This window comes from Meriones unguiculatus, chromosome 9 (genome assembly GCF_030254825.1).
Source record: "Meriones unguiculatus strain TT.TT164.6M chromosome 9, Bangor_MerUng_6.1, whole genome shotgun sequence".
Taxonomy (NCBI): domain Eukaryota; kingdom Metazoa; phylum Chordata; class Mammalia; order Rodentia; family Muridae; genus Meriones; species Meriones unguiculatus.
Window position 1 is genome coordinate 31,755,628 of NC_083357.1, and position 18,929 is coordinate 31,774,556.

The 18,929-nt window shown below is 42.9% G+C and overlaps 1 protein-coding gene across 2 annotated transcripts in view; it reads right to left on the reverse strand.

The window, feature by feature from the left end:
• Rarb (retinoic acid receptor beta) overlaps positions 1-16,050 on the reverse strand; it is a 648,239-nt gene extending 632,189 nt beyond the window's left edge. For both annotated transcript variants that reach the window (XM_060390998.1, XM_060390997.1), the window contains exon 1: positions 15,957-16,050. The gene's annotated coding sequence lies outside the window, so the exon portion shown is untranslated. The remainder of the gene's footprint in view (positions 1-15,956) is intronic.
• Between the last annotated feature and the right edge of the window lie 2,879 nt (positions 16,051-18,929).

The following is an 18,929-nucleotide window of genomic DNA, read 5'->3' on the forward strand; positions in this document are numbered from 1 at the left end:
GGGATAGAGGAAACAGGGAGGGAGGGCAGGAAAACTCGGAAAGGAGGACAGGGCTAAGACCAGGATGTAAGATGAATAAATAAACATTAAATTTTTTAAAAACATTTTTTAATTTATTACAGTTTATTCACTTTGTATCTCAGCTGTAGCCCCCACTCTCATCTCCTCCCAATCCTGCCCTCCCTCCCTCTCTCATCTCCTCCCATGCCCTTTCTCAAGTCCACTGATAGGGAAGGACCTCCTCCCCTTCCATCTGACCTTAGCCTATCAGGTCACATGAGGACTGAAATGCTATGTCTTCCAGGCAGGTGGCATATAGCTGTAAGCCCAGAAAGTAGGAACCGAGGTAGGAGGATCATGAGTTCAACACCTGCTTAATCTACATGAAATCTTAACTCAAAGCATAATGAACAAGATTACGTGGAGGTTAGAAAAAAATATCCTTTAAAAGAGAAAAGGACATTTTCTTCTCATATGGATGTTAAGCAGAAGTTTTCCTGCTAATATCTATCAGAGTATTCATACTAGATACATGAGAAGATGGATGGATGGATGGATGGATGGATAGGAAATAAGCTTTTTGTAAGGACATATGAATTTGTGAAAGGAATGACATTGATCTTTTAGAGTTTTTGGTTTCTAGGACCAAATCAGATCCATAAACAAGGTATAAGTCTCCAACATGAAGCTTTCAGCACTGTCAAACTTGCCAGGACAGACAGGGAGAAAGAAGACTGAAAGGGCCCTAGCTCCCTTGGAGAGAGGTTGCCAGCCTCAGTTCTGGACATTACTAGTGGATTTTACTGATCTATCCTCCAAATACGCATTGACAAAACCCGATTTAGATATATTCACCACAGTTGTATGTGTCAAGGAAATGCCATATTTGATTTCCTCATGACCACGCAGTACAATTAACTTCCCAAAGCTCCAAGTGTCTATGGTTTCCTACTTCTCACCTTCTCCTCAAGGCAGCAAGTTCTCCCCAGCAATATTATTTTTCTCCAGGTAATATCTGTTTCTCAGTTTCCTCTACTGCAAGAAAATCTGGGTTTCAGTAATTAAGAAATGTGAAGCTGATAAAGAAATGTTCAGACATAGTCCAGCTAGTCACCGATATGGAAAAATGTGACCCTGAAGCAAGACCATCTCTTTACTTCTTTGTTACTTTGGAACAATAAAAACAAAACCTACTACCTAATAAAAACTGTCCCCAAGGCACGATTGCACCAGCCTTGCCAGGCAGAGAAGAAGGTGGAGCAAGAACGATCCCTGCCCTTTGTTCTGCTGCTCACATTTGACAGGCTTCCATGACTTCAGCCCATCTCCTGGCAGAGAAGAAGGCAGCAAGCCCCTCCTCCGCCAGGCCTGGGTAATACCTCTTGGCAGAGACCTCTACACATTCCTCTCTCTCCAGGCACTTCCAAGCTGCTGTGGTTCTGCAGAACAGATGGGAATTTCTGCTTGTCTGAAGGCTGGCTGTTTTATCTCCCTCAATAAACATTTATAGATGTTCTGCCTATGCCAAGCAAACAGGCAAGTGCCAGCCTGCCTCGAGAACCAAGCACTATGTGTGTCTGTCACCACCAAAAGAGCGAGCCAACAGGTGCACAGTGAAAAGGGAAGGATAACTAACAATGGTAGTGAAGTGGTCAAAAGAGACACATCACGGTCACCCTTGCAACTTCTCATTCTTGAGGGCATGCTCACAGAGCTCTAGCGTATTGTTACACTGCATCCTGTTCAGCAAGATGGGCCCTGGGCTCTGCATTCCTAATCAGCTCCCAAGGGATACTGCTACTCCTCACCTGAGGGCCACACAACTGGAAAAGGCTCTCTCACTTCCATGGTCATGTCATATTTTAGCGTGATAGTGTGTGGGTGGACAGGTTGCATTTATTGATCCAAATCCACATGGAACCACAAGGGAAGGAAATGCAGCTCACTTTAGAACGGGCCCACCACATGTCAGGCTCATTGCCTGTGTAAATCGAATCAATGTCATAGGCAGGTGCTGTCTCACAGGAGAGAAGGTTACACTCAGAGAGCCGCCATCACTGAGAGCTGGTGAGCCTTAAAGGCAAGCTCTGCATTAAGTCTCCGTGTTGCAGAACAGCCACAGCTTGCCTCTGTCACTAAGAAGTCAGTCTCTCCATCCAGCCAGCTGCCTCTGGTCTAAAATAGACTGATGTGCTGCAAATTTGGAAGTAGGTTTTGTGTTCACCCTCACCTCGGTAAATCTCGGAGGCAATATTCAATTTGTCTGAGATTTTGAAACGTGGCTGCTGTTAATTAATCTATGTTTTAAACACAGCTATGGTTAAAACATCTAGGTAGATATTGTGAGAAAAATAAGCTACTGAATTAGCAGTCGCAGACATCACCAGACAGTAGTAAACAGGTACCTATAGGATTTTGTCATGTCAGAACAAAGAAATAATAGTGATAAGGGCCAAGGGTGAAATCTCTTCCATCATGAGAAGTCATACCATGAGGCCGTTCAGCAGACAGCCTTCGGCTCACCCTGGCTGTTGCCAGAAAAGGAACATATGACTGCTGTTATGTAGCCCAGGCGACAATTCAAAATATATTTGAGTTTCATAGTAAAAGAATTATGCTCATTGTTTCTTCTAATCAGCGCTCCTTCACAAAATAAATGATGGTGTGTCATTTGTAACTTCTCAGAAGAAAACACTGTTAGAAGCCTTACAAATAAACCATGTGTTAAAGAAAATGGTTTCAGAGTGGGTTCTTAACCATTGGGAGGGTCTACAGATGGCTCTTCAAGTTCATAGGAAACTCTAACCGCACAAAAGAACCCATGATTTCTCCAGAGAACTATTACTTAGCCAAATCTTCACAATAATAATGAATGATAGATTGCCAAGGGATATAAGTAGAAAGGAAGTTAATATATGCCCTTATTCATAAAGGGTCCCAATAATAAGATCACTCCCTCAGCCCCAATCAAATTCCCCACAAAATAATATTCAGATCACCAGCTTCATAAGGAGAAAAGATGACCCTTTAATTTGCTGTCTGGCTCGCATTTATTTTCTATAAAGAAAATAAAGAAATAAAAATGACAAAATGATTCCATTTTGAAGTAGCTCTTGGTGTGCTAATCTACCTATAGCTTTGAATTTATAACGTGCTGCTTCCCTGGTTTTTAAGGACAAGAACTGAAGCTGAGACACATTTGAATTAGTTTCCACCCTGTCCATCTTTAGACAGTCTTGGGCAGTTCTCAGTCTTTTCTTTCCCTTTTTGTATTTCTCTCAGGACTGTTGCTCAACAGAAAATCAAAGCAACAAAAACAAAAACTTCTTGACCTCATAAACTTGGAAGCCATAAATAAAAAAAAAAAAATTAAAAGGCCACATCAATTAAAAGAAAAGAAATCAAGAATAAATGCCCCTTCTTCTGACGACTTCAACTGAAAATGGGACATTTCTCAGTGTCCTTTCTTATTTTTATAGAAAATCTCATGATACAAATTGTGATGCTTTCAAACCTTACTGCATAGCCATCATCATTTATAGATATACAGGCTTTTGCATAATTATAAAATGTCTAATTATTTTATTACTATTTAATCCTTTCAGTTGTTTTCCCTTACACTAGACATCTTGGGCTTAGATCTATGTAATAAATTTTTGTTCTGTTAGTTTTTTTTTAACTGATCTAAAATACCATAAGAATAGGATAAATATTTAATTCTTAAAGCAACCTCACTATTGATGTTATTTTACAGTCACCTAGAATCGGCCTTCTAGCATATCCTGAATTAAGCAAAGCTTTCTGATTGACTGCAGCCATCTGAGTAGACAATTACAGTAAGAGTAGTCTCAGTGACAGTTCTGATGAATGACAAGCACCCAACTACATGCTGGGCTGGAGGCCAGGGTCTATGCACTTGGGTGTACAGGGCTGCTGCGTCCTGGGGAATGGCCAAGAAAATGACCTACTAACAAGTGCTAGAGGTTTTAAATTTTACATAACATTTATAGTGATATCATCTTAGGCACAAAGAAAGACTTCCATGGAGTTACTGTATTAAATCGCCATAAGTAAAGTGTAAGAAATAAAACACATCAAGAAATACTGGTGTGGTTTGGGTATGTTTTTTGTTTTCAGAGCATCTCTTGGATACTCATCTAAATCTGAAATATATTTTAGTGACACTTCAATTAGAATATCTTTCCAGGCTCCCTTCCCCGATGCTGCTGCCCCACCACTTTCTCCCATGTGCAAACACCTGCATCTGTGCGAGCATCCTGCATTATGGTGGCACTTGAATGCCCAGCTGGAACATGGCCTCCAGGAGGTTAGGCACTGTGAAATGCATTTATGAGCACTTGTTTTCCCTTTATCCCCCATACCTACTCTAGCTGGGAAAAGATGGATGCTCAATACATGTGTATTGAATAATGGAGAAGGCTCTGGGTCATCTTCCCATTTCATTCCTCTTACTCATGCTAGACTGAAGAAAATAGCCCAGTAGAGGCAGCAGCAGGTACTAACCATTTGGATTCCAAGGCTTAAAAAAACAAACAAAAAAAAAAAAACTGTAAAAAAACTTTATAGGCATTGCCTCAGGCAATCTTTTCCAGCCCACAATGACTTAGAAAACTGAGTGCTCTGTTTCATACACTGAGTATAAATCCCATATCCATATGGCTTGGCTGGAATAGTATAGAAAAAATTGACATCTGGGTCCTTAGGCACCAAGTCCAACACTGTTGCCATGAAAACACAGCAATATCCACGGCAGCTATAGCTGGGAAAGAGAAGAAGACTCAGTGTAACCTGGATTGTTCTTTGATGCCACAGTGGCTTCTTTTGCTAAGCCAGAAGTCCAGCATTTGCCCTTTGCAGCCTCCTGGCAGTTTTCAATCCACAGCATGGGAACTGATGGGTTTTAGTAAGATGCTAAGTACCAGATCTGGATTCATGGGACAAAAATAACAGTAACATGTGGGTTCTTTCAAGACACACTTCCAGTTAATCATCACAGCAACCTTGGAGGTAGGTATTAATCATTCCATTTTACAGGAAGAAAGAGTCTCAAGCAGTGAAGTAATCTGGCCAAAGGCCATCTACCGAATGTCAGAACTCCATTCAAAGTCCAATCCACTGGCTCAGAGCTGTATTCTCAGCCATCAGGGCTCCAACCCACCCGTGGAACTGTATGAGCTACGCTGGGGTGCACACATCTGCACTCTCAGCACATGAAAAACTGAGGCAGGAGGATCACACATGAAGCCAGTCTTTGATAAACAAAAAGTCTTATCTGTACAACAAGAGCTAAACCAAATACAAACAAGCAGAAATATCCTATTTGCCTCAAACCCAGTGTCAAGTATGCATTTTTGCAGTCTCTGAGCACCTTGTAAAATGCTTTTTGTATTTAGGTCAGTCAATGTTAATGAAAGTCCATTGCTCCTTAGCTCTAAAGACAAATAATTTTGTGACTCTCGAGATTTGTACTTCACTTCCCTAAACCGTTCTTTGCAGTGGTTCCAACTATGTAGAGCTCCTCAGTCTTTGTACCAACTACACTTGTGCCATAAGTCTGAAGAGCAGAAACCCAGAATTCTAGCCACCCCTGTAAGATGAAATACGTGAGAACATTATATTCACAAATTACGCCCCACCCCATCCTGCTGTTGTACCACAGACTAACAAACTAGAACACTCAGATTAGTGTCATATCAGAAAGTTAAAGCCCAAGTTTCCTGCTCTCACTATACTGTAGCGGCTTAATACCTGTATTAGTGCTAATTGAGTACAATCTAGCATATTGAATTCTGTTTTACTCAAGCATGTATTTACTCAGTACAGGTAAAACCATAAATTATTAACTGCCATGCAATACATAAGAATTAATTTAGTTAACGTAGGTTTTCCTGTATTTAAAATTTTGATTTAATTGGCACATAAAATCCAGGAGATTTCACAATGATTTCTAAACTTTCCCATAATCCAGACTTCAAAACCATGCCTTACATTTATATATTAGTCATTGCCGGGCTGAGATGGTTCCCAAATGTTTCCTGAAGGCATTTGAATGTCCCACTCGGGACATGGAAAGTTCTTTGTTGAGGCTTACTGTTTGGAGACCACAACTGATGAAGGAACTATGTCTTCATCAGTGCCATGAATATCATCATGTGCCCTCAGTGTATCCCAGGATTTACAGGGGGAAGGCCCATTTGCTCCACTTTACAGCTTCCGGATAAGACTGTCCAACTTGTGTTCCTGGGAGTCTCCAGATGAGTGCCTGCCTCAGTCAGCCTACATTCCAGAGCTGACCCCACGGGCCCTGTGGAGAGCAGACTGTGGACCCCATGGCTTCTTCTCCCCTGCCATTTATGTGAACACACCATCACACATGGAAAAGGGGATGCTTCAGACATAATTAAAATTAGTCATCAATCAACCTTACAAAGGGAGATTCCCCTGCAGTAACTGTGTGGACCAATTTTTATATTTGTCCTTCCAGAGCAAAGAGCTTTCCCTGAATGCAAGTAGAAAAAAGTAGGAGAGGGAAAAAAAGTTTGGTAATCTTCAAGTATGAGAAGGACTTGCCCACTGAATAAGTCACATATATATGTGATATTTATATATCATATATATAAATACATGTCATATATGACTAACATGTATTAGTCATATATATGTAAATGTATATATATATATAATATATGGAATGCATTAGAATACATAAAATTTATTAGAATGGCTTACCGGCTGTGTCCAACTACTCCAACAATAGCTGTCAACCAATGATGGTCCAAGAATCCAGTAGTTAGTTGTTTAGTTCATAAGGCTGGATGTCTCAGCTGTTTTTAATATATGCCAGAATCCTGAAGAAGTAGGTTCTAATGCCAGTGAAGGAGTGGGCGTGCCAGAGAAATAGAGAGCAAGCAGGCAAATAGAGGGAGTATCCTTGTCCTTTATAAGACTGCCCCAGAAGATTTGGTTCAGATTAAAGGTGGGTCTTCCACTTCCTAAGGTAAGATACAGATTAAAGGTGGATCTTCCTACTTCAAATGATTTAAGAAAAGAAAAATTCCTCACAGGTAAGCCCGGACACTTGTATTTTAGTTAATCACAGAGGTAGTCAAGTTGAGGGCTAAGAATGACCATCCATCAGCCATTGCTGACTTTGAGGATGTCTAGCGTCTTAAGTGAAAGGTATGTTTCTAACAGTTCAGAATCCCAGTGCACATCCAGGAAGGAACTAAGGATCACAGACCTACATTTCTAGGGAATTTAGTTCTCCCAAAAACTTAGATAAAATTTCATGCTGTCAGGGCCTGAGAAATGGCTCAGTGGCTAAGAGAGCAGAAAATCTGAGTTTGCTTCTAGCACCGTTGTCATGTGGCTCAGAGCCACATGCATCTCCAGTTTCCAAGAATCTGATCCCCTCTTCCAGCTTCCAAGGGTGCACACACACATGCACACACACAAAGAGAGAGAGAGACATAAACCCTTTACACACAAACAAACAAATAAAAATCACTTTTTTCCTTAAAGTTTATGCTGGTGACCACTTTGTGGCTTGATGAAACTATAGCTAGAGTACACAACCAATCCTGGCTGAGAAAAATGAACTGCGCAGTGCTTGGAGCCACTAAGCTTGCTTTATTTGCTACAGCAATGTTATTAAAATAATTCAGGACCCAACACCATCAGGTCCCTTCAAGTTAAGATCTGAAAGTCCTGCACTGTCTCATTCGCCCAGGCACTATTTCTGTCTCGGTGTTATGTGTGATCCACCTTTCATCTGGACCAAACCTTCTGGGGCAGTCTTAAAAGGGACAAAGATGAAGGAAACTTGCTCTATTTGCCTGCTTGCTCTCGATTTTCCTGGCATGGCCACTCCCTTACTGGCATTAGCATCTATTTCTTCAGGATTATGGCACATACTGAAGACCATCTGAGACATCCAGCCGCACGAACTGAACAACTAGCTATTGGATTCTTGGACCATCACTGGTAGTCAGCCAGTGAAGTAGTTGGACCACAGCCTGTAAACCATTCTAATCATTGGCCCTTTTAAGACAACCAGAGTGAGTTGGAATCTATGAATTTTTATTGCTGTTAGAACAAATCAACAGAAATAAAATATACAGGGTGCAAATTTAGTGCTAAGACAATATACTAATGGGTTGACCTCATGGAACTGCAAGAACTTCAGTTTAACATTGTCACCATTATTTCATATGATACTGAATGTTTGATACGTAAGACAAAAATAAAGTTATCTTGCCTACTCTGACTTCTTCATTCCTTATTAGTCAAAAGTCAACCTTAATGAATATTGTAAAAGTGAAACATTTAATATATATTTATATCCCACTTAGCTTTTATTGTCAACTTCATATGAGCAATACTCACCCTGGGAGAAGGGAATCATAATTGAAGACTTGCCTCCACCAGGTTGACCTGAGTCAGAGCTATGGGAGATTATCTTGACTGCTAATTGATAAAGGAGAGCCCCGCCCACTATGGGTAGCACCATCTCTGGGCAGGTAGGTTTGGGCTGAAAGAAAGCTATGTACACATGAGCCAGGAACTGAGCCAGGAAACAGTGTTCCTCCATGAGTTCTGCTTCAGTCCCTGCCCTGAGTCCCTCAATGACAGACTGTAACTTGAAAGTGTAAACAGAACTGAACCATTTCATCTCTAAGTTGCTTTTAGTTAGAGTATTTTATCATAGCAAGATAAAGTGAATTAGAACCATGTAGAATTAAACGCATGGCAACACTCACTTGGGGTCTTATTAACTGTTTCACAAATAGTAACATTTTTAAATTATTGAATATTATTTAAATTAAACTAATTTAAATTAAGACTTATTCCACTAACAGAAAACAATTAGGAAAGATCATGTGTGCACTAAGACAAGACTGTGCAAACTGTACTCATCTCTGCTTTCCAGGGAACTTGTGCAGGCCTGATCAATAAACTGCCCTGTACCTTAAATGTTTCCTGGTCCCAGCATGGTGGTACCACCTATAATCCCAGCGCTTGAGAGGATGAAGCAAGAAGATATGGCGTTCTAAGGAAGCATGAAATACTGAGGGAGACTTTTCCTCAAAAAAAGCCCATTCATTCATTCAACTAAAAATGCCAATACATGACGGGAGAGACATAAACAATTTGATGATGTTTTCTTCCCAGAATTCACTGCCATCTTAAATTATAGCTCTATTTGCTAAATCCATTGTAATCTAGTTCCTAATAGACTTTCAGTCTCACAAGACCAATGAATTTACTTTCTTCCTCTCTGATGGACAGCCAGTCTTCATGCTGACACCTGGTACAAATTAGAAGCTCAATACAGACGTGTGGAACCAATAAATACACAAGTCACGAAGAATGTAGACGAGTTTTGATACATTACTTTTGCTTCCAGCTCCTCACTAATTTACCTCTGTACTTCTTTTCTCTAATCTAATTTCTCCATTAAGATCTTCCCCACTTTTGCATATTCAATAAGCACCAGTAAGGACCTTACATATTCCCAGGCTTGCTCAATGAAAATTCATTTGTCCATTCAGTCACTCCTCAAGGTCACTGTGTCTGTGTTTATGTATGTATGAAATTAGGTCAGAGAATCAACACAGACACAAATCATAAAGAGCCTTGAGGACACTGTGGCTATGGCATAATGCCTTCAGGGAGAATGAAATAAGCCTCCGTCATATGCTTGATGATCACTTTAATAAGGCCACTTGAGCTATATGTGAGAAAGGGTAGACACGAAAGAGTTACCCAGGAAGTTTATGGGTTATAAACATGTTCTTTCCTTTCTGGGCTTTTCTGTGACTCAAACTAGGTTTATTAATTAACTTTGTTTAAAAGTAGGATTCATCTGGGAAACCCAGTAAGAGGTTCAATGATGCTGGTCTAGTCTCCTCTCACACATTCCAAGGCCTTCCTTGTGAGCAGGGTCAGTGCATTGCCACTGAGGAAGGACACAGGATCAAAACATCACCTTTACCCAGAGGCTCTGTTCATCCCCTGTTCATCTCTCCCACTCAGAACCATCGCCTTTCTCTTCAGCTCAGACCCACAGTCATCTACCATTCACTCTCTCAAGAAACAGATTACATAAACATTTATTCTCAAAACTATAAAGTACAGTGTCTTCAAATAAAATGAAAAGCGTTTGCAGGGAGGCCCTTAAGATTTCACAGAGCCACAGGTGCTGAGGTTATCCCATGTGGAAAATCCCACGGTTTTTCAGGCTTCCTCCGTAGTCATACCAGAAAGTCACAGTGAGCTGTCTGTACCATGTTTTCCTGCAGAAATCCCAACCTTCAAATATACCTATCTTAACTGAGCACTGTGGAACTTGAGCTCATAGTGCCAGGGAGTGCCGTTATCACCACCCATCATTTCATTTCCTTGATGTGTGCTCACACTCATATAGCCACTACAGCTTTCAGACTCTCCATGACCATCCACACGGTTATTCTATGTTTAGCAATCAGGTTTTATGAAAAGGAGCCTACACTGAAGGCTACAGCCAAAAGCATGAGAACTCACATTCTTAGCTCTGGCACCCTGGCTCATGTCAGTTCAGTCTCCATCCTCAACTTTTGTAGAATACAGGTCACCTAAGAATGAGAAATAAATAGCATGCCTCGGTCTTCTACCTCAAGAATCTGGCATACAGCATGTACTCAAGAGTTATTACATAACATCATCCAAGCCATTATTCAGTTTTAACCATCTCTGTAAAAATGAGCATGTATCTTCCAAATGGCAGGTGAACCCAGCATGCTACTTGCCTGGCTTGTTACCCAGCTGCAAAAACTGTTAACAGGAGAAAAATCATTTGACATCATAGTTTCTTAAACTATGGGCTGTGAACCTATAAGAGGGCCACACAACTGGATAGGGGGTCATCACAAAAATTGACAACAGTAAGATGTTTCTAAATATATAATACAAGATGGGAAATAGAACCAAGATGTTTCTGGCAGCATTTACCCTCTTGCTTCATGCAACGTCACTATAGCCTTAGTTCTGAACACATGATATATGTGCTTTGCACTGTTCATCTCTTTATACCATGCCAAAAAAACAAAACAAAACAAAACCAAAAAGAAAAAAAAAAAACAAAACAGACACTACTGAAACACCTCAGCTCAGATTAGATACTATACGCATTAGGAATTGCTGTGTCTTTACTGTACATGACAAGTTGTCTGTTCTTAAAGAAGCACAATGGCTTAATAACACAGCAAAAGATTCTTAATGATTGCCTTCTTCTTACCATGTATGCATCAAAATTTAGTATATCTTTACACCACAAGGCGGTGAAGAATTAATTTTAAAATTTATTGTTGATGCTGGTGCACACCTGGAATGCAGACACTGGGGGAGGCAGAGGCAGGGTCATCTCTGTGAGTTCGAGGCTAGACTGGTCTACAAAGCAAGTCCAGGACAGTCAAGGCTACACAGAGAAATGCTGTCTCGATAAACCATCCATCCATCCAACCAACCAACCAATGAACAGAAGTTATTGTTGAGGAGTTGGGGGTTGGAGGAGTTGGCCTGCATGTAAGCAATGGGTACTTGAGGTTTGAATTTCCACTGTCCATGTACAAACGATCATGGCTGTGTCTGGTACTTGTCGCCCCAGTGCTGGGAGATGGGGTAGGGAGGCAGAGACAGGCAGCTCTCTGAAGCCAGTTGGCCAGGCAGCCTAGTTGAACCAGTAAGCTTTAGGTTTAACCATAGACCCTGTCTAAAAACAAAAGTAGAGAGCTTTCAAGGAAAGATATACAATGCTGACCTCTGGCCTCCACTTACACATGCATATAATCATACCTGCGTGCACACAACTGCATGAAGAGGATAGACACGACAATGTGTGTATAAACAGACAGAATTTCGGCATGAGCTTCTGGCCTGAGTTTCAGTGAACTTTGTCTCAGGATTAGGAAGCATGTTCTAATTTCTAAAATGATGCTGAACACAAATCTGCCAATTTTTACCATGTATTTATGTGAAGGAGCCTTCTCAGCATTGATGATTATAAAAACAAAACATCAATTAACAATGAACAAAACTGAAGATTTTCTATATCCTGCAGTATCAAATATGTCTTGCAAGACTGTTTTTATGTAAAAATAAATTAAAAATATACACATAGTCAGTATGAAACTGTTTTCATCTTTAATAGGTGGAAAAGTTATATGTGGATAAAAGAATTTATTTAAAATAAAGTTCTTAACGGTTTGTTATTAGTAAATATGTGACTTGTACCCTCATTTCGCATACTTACAAATCTGGAATCCTGTGAAACTTCCTTGGAAAAGAGATCATGAGTTAAAACAGTTTCAGAAGCCCTGCTTTGACACATTCCATCAGTGCCATTTCTTTTATTTTTCTGCCTTGTATTTATTTATTAATTAACAGAGAGGAGAAAAGAAAAGAAATTTAATTTTCTGGATATGAGATTGAAATAATACACACAGACTCCAAACTGCAAAAGAAGCAAAGGTACTGATGCAGAGAGGAACTGAAAAGTGTTCGTTTGGTTGGTTGGTTGGTCGGTTGTTGAGTGGTTCTTTAAGAAGGATAGTGGGGAAAGAAAAGGAAAAGGAGAGCGGATGAGAAGAGTGGAATAAGATGGAGACACCATAGTGACAAAGGAATGACATGAGGAGAGGAGGGAGGAGCACAGGGGAGGGAAAGGGAGAAGGAAGAGAGGAGAAGAAATAGAGGGTGGAAGACTGGGAGGAAACAAGCACCTCGTGCTGTGCAGAGAGGCGAAACCAGGGGGCATGGTCTGCTTACAGGGGAAAACATGCTTCCTGGTTCTGGTAACCTGCGACTCTAGGAAACGGAATGGAATTCTCATCTGTGCTGAAGTGACACCCCTGAATGATGACAGGAGACTTGCTTGTGTGCTTATCCGATGTTGCCATTGCTCTTGTGCAATAAAACTCTTCACCTCATGGTGCCCAGGACACAGGTGTTCCCTGTGCACACCGTTGCACTCAAGTTCGTGAGCATTGAGTCTAAGAACCTGCCCCAGTCTCACACATCACCACCGCCACTGTGAATGATGTAGCCTTTAAAAACTTCCCTGTTCCTAGAAGCACTCAGGCAGTCCTTGCAGAGAGTCCATCCCCTGCTAATGCCCAATTGACAGTGCTGTCTCCCACAAGCCTGGTGCGTTTGCATGGGGAAGAAAAGGCCCCTTCAATCACGGCAATGTTGTGTGTGCCTGGCAAAGATAAATGGACTTTTAAAAAACATTCATGTGATTGACTGGTCACTCCCAACCAGCACATGTGTGGCTCAGCTGTTTTTCTGGCATGTACTTCAGAGCTCTTTTAATACAATTACTAATTGTTCTCTTCATCATATGAGTAAGGCAGTTTTAACAAATATTCCAAAGTTAATTCACCGTCATTTTTAAGATGGGAAATGTGAATAACTTCTGTGTCTTGAGCTTTTTACAAAAGTCATCTGTCCTTACTTCCAGATGATCTGTCCTTTGAAACTCTGAACAGCAGAAAGGAGTTTTGCACACTAAGAGAATCGCTTTGTGCTACAATGTGTGGTGCTTTATTTTTGGTTTGGTGTTCCTAAGATTAGCAAGAATAGGGGATAGAGCCTGTTCATCTATGACTTATGTGCACCATTGGGCCAAACTCTCTAAGCAAAGTTAAATAAAACGGAGATGGTTAGGTTTGGCTAATCTATGTTCCCATTATTTGCAGGCAGCTTCAGCTCCCATGAAGTTTTCAATTTCTTCATGCCTCCTGGAAGGATAACCTCCTCGGTTTTGCCCCCTCCCCCAGTATAAGACTCAAGTGTCTTTTTTCTTTTTTCTTGAAAACAGGATATGCTATACAATTTAGCTATTCACTTATGCAAATGACGGTAAACAGAATTCTAAAAGCAGATAATAAACAGCAAATGAGGTTATTTTGCTTCACGCTTTATGTTGTCAGAGTCCTGAGCATGGTTTAGTGTTTCCTATTCATGCTTTATATTACCAAATTACTCCCTGATGGAGCCTCAGATGTGCTTTTGTCTGCAAATGAGAAGAAATAAAATACCAGGACATTAACGTTAAATTACAATCGTTAATGGCGTAAATACGAAAATAATTACTGCATCATACCATCAATTGTTATGTGTTCATTACTGAAGTTCTTGTAAAGCCTTCATTTTCTTGTTACAATTATTTTTTTCCTTTATTTTTGTCTGGCTAGTTTATAACCCTGACAGTACTTTAACAGCACTCAGCAGTTACACAAGCCATTTAATCCTGCTCAAAGCTTCATTTAAACTTCATTTAGCTGCACTTTATTTTCGTATATAACTTTTACTTCTTCCTGGCAGTCAAAGGTTTTTGGGGATAGGTGCAGGAAAGACGTGTCATGGGGATTACCTAAAGCCGCCAAAAACTCCAAGGAGGACCTCAGGCTCACTTGAGCACCGCTCTGTGTAACACCTTTGGAAATAGTCAAATTTATTGCACCACACACAGCCTCTACAATTTTGGCTTCATCTTTACTTTATTATTATTATTATTTTTCTTTCTCTAGTGTCTTTTTAAAAGTCCATTTATAATTCTTCAGCTTATCAGGCAAGATGCTTCAAAATCTAGCTCTCTTCTCCTCTGGGTGCCCATCTCCCTCCTGTCCTGTCAGTGTCCTCTCTGGAGCTGGCAGAAAAGGAGCCGGTCTAAGTGCACGCAGGCATCGAGCCCTCCTAGGGTCTTCCAAATGTGCCCTTTTGTCTGCTCTACTCTGAGATCTTCACTTTGCCTCTCTCCTGCCAGAGCCAGGAGTGGAACGGATTGGAATTCAAAAGCTGTCGAAATCGAGAACGAGGCGGGAGAAGGTACTACTCAGGTCCAGCTCCTTAGCATGGCTCGCAGTAGCGATGTCCACACTCACTCAAGGCGCTCACGGGCGCGCGCGAGCTCGCGCGCGCGCGCACACACACACACACACACACACACACACACACACACACACACACACCTGTTCGCTTTCAAAGCCAGTTCTAGTGCTGGATAAAACTTATCCCTCACCCTTGACTTCAGCCCTATTTCCAGCTCTGGGAACTGGGATACAATCAGGTTCCCCTTGCATTGTTCTTCCAAAATATCCAGACGCGGGGCACAAATACAGTCCCAGTACCTCCCTCCATTTCCACCTCCTTTACAGCCACTTTGCATGCTACAGCCAAGCACCTCACCTCAGCCAAAGATTCAGGCTCAGAAGCTGCCGCCTCTGGGGCTGGTTCCTGGACCTGCTCTCTCAGCTCATTCTCTAGCATCTTAGGTTCTCTCCAACTCACGCTACCAGTTCTCTAGGCCCAGTCTGTGACCCAAACTTTTTCTCAACCCCTCTCACGCCCCAAATTTGTACAACCCAGAGATGCGACGCCTGGGCTCCCAGTCCAGACCCTCAAGGAGCGATTACCAGTGCTCAGGTGGGCACCACATCTCACGGCGGTGTCTGCCCTGGTGAGCCTTGGACAGCGCTGCACCCTTCAGGGGTGCTGACCCGGACAGGATAGACCCAGCGGGCCAGAAGGTGCAACTTGGCAGGGTCTCTCAGGTTCCCACCCTTGGAGACTGCAGGAGAACAAAGCTGGAGTCCGGGGAGCTGGTGAGACTGGAGGCGCTAAGACAATGGCAATAAAGGGAACTTCGAAAGGAGAGCTGCACAAAGTTGCCTCCGAGTCGGGACAGCCTAGCCTGGCTGAGACGTCGGCAGCGACCCCACTCCCCCAACCCCGGACCTAGGGCCATACACGCAGAACCCCCGCTGGGCATCAGCCGCTGCCTTGATGCCACACAGATGCCCAGGCACCCAAACGCAGCTTTCATGGCCCGGGACGCTCCGGGTTGGCACCGCAGCGACCGAGCCAGAGGCCCGTGAGAGCGCTCCTGGCTTTACCTTTCGCGGGCTGCTGGGAGTCCACGGCGCGCCGCCCGCTGGCTGTGCCCTCAGCCCCTGCCTCCGCCGCCACCAGCCACCAGCGGGAGCCCGGGCAGCTGTGCCCCGCCCCCGGCTCCAGGCCCCGCCCCCGGGCTCCAGGCTCCACCTCCCCACGCTGGCCGCTTACCTTCAGCTCCAAGCTAGCCTAGTAGGGTTTTCTTCTGAGCTGCGGCTGGCAGCTGCAGCCACAGCTACCTGGCTACTGTGCTGCTTACAGTCACCACCGCTGTTGGTGCCACAGGATAGGACATACCAAATTGCCAAGGGGGTACCCCCCGCCAGTCCCAACAAAAGAGAGTACTGTAATTGAAATCTTCACCTTGGCTGCCAAGTGCGGACCCTGTATCACCTGAGAGCTTGACCGAAAGCGGAATTGCTGGGCCCAACCCCCGCAGCTACTGAATCGGAATCTCTGGGAACCGGAGCTGCCTACGGATATTTCAGAAGGCTGGGGAAAAGGGTTTCCCAAGCACCTTAAAGTTCGAAGCCTGCTGGCTAAGAAAGGGAAGTAGAAAGAGTCGGCCCTTCGCCCGCCCTGGGTCCTGCCTGACCCCAGGAGTAGCCCAGCAAAAGCTTAACTTGGCACCTCCTGTAATGCTCAGGAGCACTGAGTGTGCTCTGGCTGTCGTTCATCTTTCTTTATTGACTGCAAAGACTTTAGACATAAACAGAGAAGGAAACACATTTGCTTTTGATCTGACAGCTCTAATGAGCTTAAGGAAGAATTATGTAAACATTATTAAGTGTAATAAACACATGTCAGCACCAGGCAATCATCTCTGGAAAAGGGCTGGCAAAAGTCGGCATGAGCCACAGTCTTCTTCATAATGTCTTTTTAACTTTACATTGCCTGTGTAATAGGCCTTTGGTTGTGCTGTTGTCCAGACGGAAAATCATTATCCCAGTAATGGATGAGCTCCTTTGAAAGGAGAGCTACCAGGATGTGGAGCACTTTCATTCATAAATGCCGAGAATCCAAGACCAGGGGAGCTATCTTTTTCATTGTCCAGCTCTTGTCCTGGTTTAACATATACAACTAAATAGAAGTTAGCCATCACTTGCCTTGGCTTTTTTGTATGCTCTCTCAGCATCCTCTACTCTCTCCTTCCTTTTTCCCTTTTTCTCCCCCTCCCTCTAGCTTCAGGTAGTACAAACTGATGGTCCTTTGAGTGGGGGTACTGTTTCCACCACAGCTCTGGGTATGGATTTGGCTGTGAACTGTAAGTTCCAGCTAGTTTGGAAGCCAGAAGTTTGACCCCTGTAGGAGTTTTCTCATGGTTTCTGGAGCAAGAGTGCCTTCAGGAGAACTCTTCTGAGCTGCTTCATGTTCCTTCTTCATTGAAAGGGTCAAGCAAGAGCATAACCTCTTAACAAAAGTTATGTGTGTTATTGAGCAGGGGGTCAGGGGGCTTCTGAGGGCCAGAGCTTCCCCAGCATCATAGGCATATCTGTACTGGCATCTTACAGTACAAGGCGTACAGTTGGCGGGCAGCATATCCTGTCACGGACACCTGGTAGCTCTCAGGCTGGGGACCCCTTCAGGCATATTGCCGTTTCTGGAACATAGTACGGCTGCCCGTCAGTAGCCTCCTTTATAAGTGGTATGGTAAACAGTTCACGACATCCTTTTGATGAGGACAGCAGGACAATCTTCCCTCCCCTAGACAAGGTTGGACACCTGGATAATACACTCAAACCCTGTGTTGCACCCACAAGAAGAGCAGCCTAGGGCCAGAGGGTAGAAAGAAACAACACGATGTACCTGAAGATGCAGCAAGAAAGTACGAGCAACAATTACCCCCTAATAGGCACTTACAGACAATGCCTTTGACAGGCCCCCTGCTAAGCATGTCAGCTTTTGAATTCCAACTCAAATAGTGTAACTTTCCCCTTTTGTTGTCTGTCCATTTCCTTTCTCCAATCACTGACCAAATTCCTATGCCTCTTTATGAAGACAAGAGATCAAATTCTTGACAAGAACAAACCATTGTTATCAGATGATAAATCTATCCAGGAGCAGAAATTAACCCAGCTTCCTGTTCATGATTCCAGTGCTAGGTGAGAAAGGCTAGAAGTGGAGACAAGGTTTATCCTATCAAGGGAATAAGAAAGATAAGAAAAGACAAGAAAAATGTGCAATAAGAATTGAAGGACAGAGGGGTGAGGAAGAGGAGGAAGCAAGAGGCATTTATAGCCACCCTGTCTTTGGAATTAACCAAAAGGAAGCTGGAACAAGGTGGGTAAAGCTGACTGAGCTACAGGTGCCTAGCTGAGTGTGAGGGCAGATTTTCTAAACCACATTCCACCAGGACAGCCTTCAGTGAGGTGATGAGTCCTCGGGGTTGTTGAAAAATTGTCCACGGAGATACCAGTAAGGGTATTGGACAGAATGTGGAAGATGAGGAAAGTGGGTCCACAAGTCCCCAGCAACTTGGGTTGAGACTGACTCTGCAAGGAAGCATTGGGGCTTAAGTTAAGCCTCTAACTTGTTGCTAATGGAGTACGGAGAGCTGGGCTTTTGAATTGCTTTTCTGAATAATCTATTGTTGAACCTTCACAAGAGGAATAAACTTCTAAAGAAATAGTACTTCATTAGGCTCCAGTAATTCCAGAGCTGACCTTCAAAGAAGAAACAGTGTCTGGAAAACAATGGGACTGCAGGTTTGGAAGTAAGTGGGGACCTAATGTAGAAACATCAAAAAGAGGTTTAGGGTGTTCGAGCTGACATCCATCTGAGTCTATATGCTTCAGTATGGAATTTCCCTCTTATGAACTTCAGGCACAAACTGAGAGGTTAAGTGCTACCCAAGAGGGCTCAGACCTAAGAGTAGAACCTCAGGCAGAAGCAGCTTTAGAATATTCTGTGGAATAAAATAGTTGGGGAACTGAAGCAAGTGGGGCAGTGTTAATTCAAAGAAGAAAGATATGGAA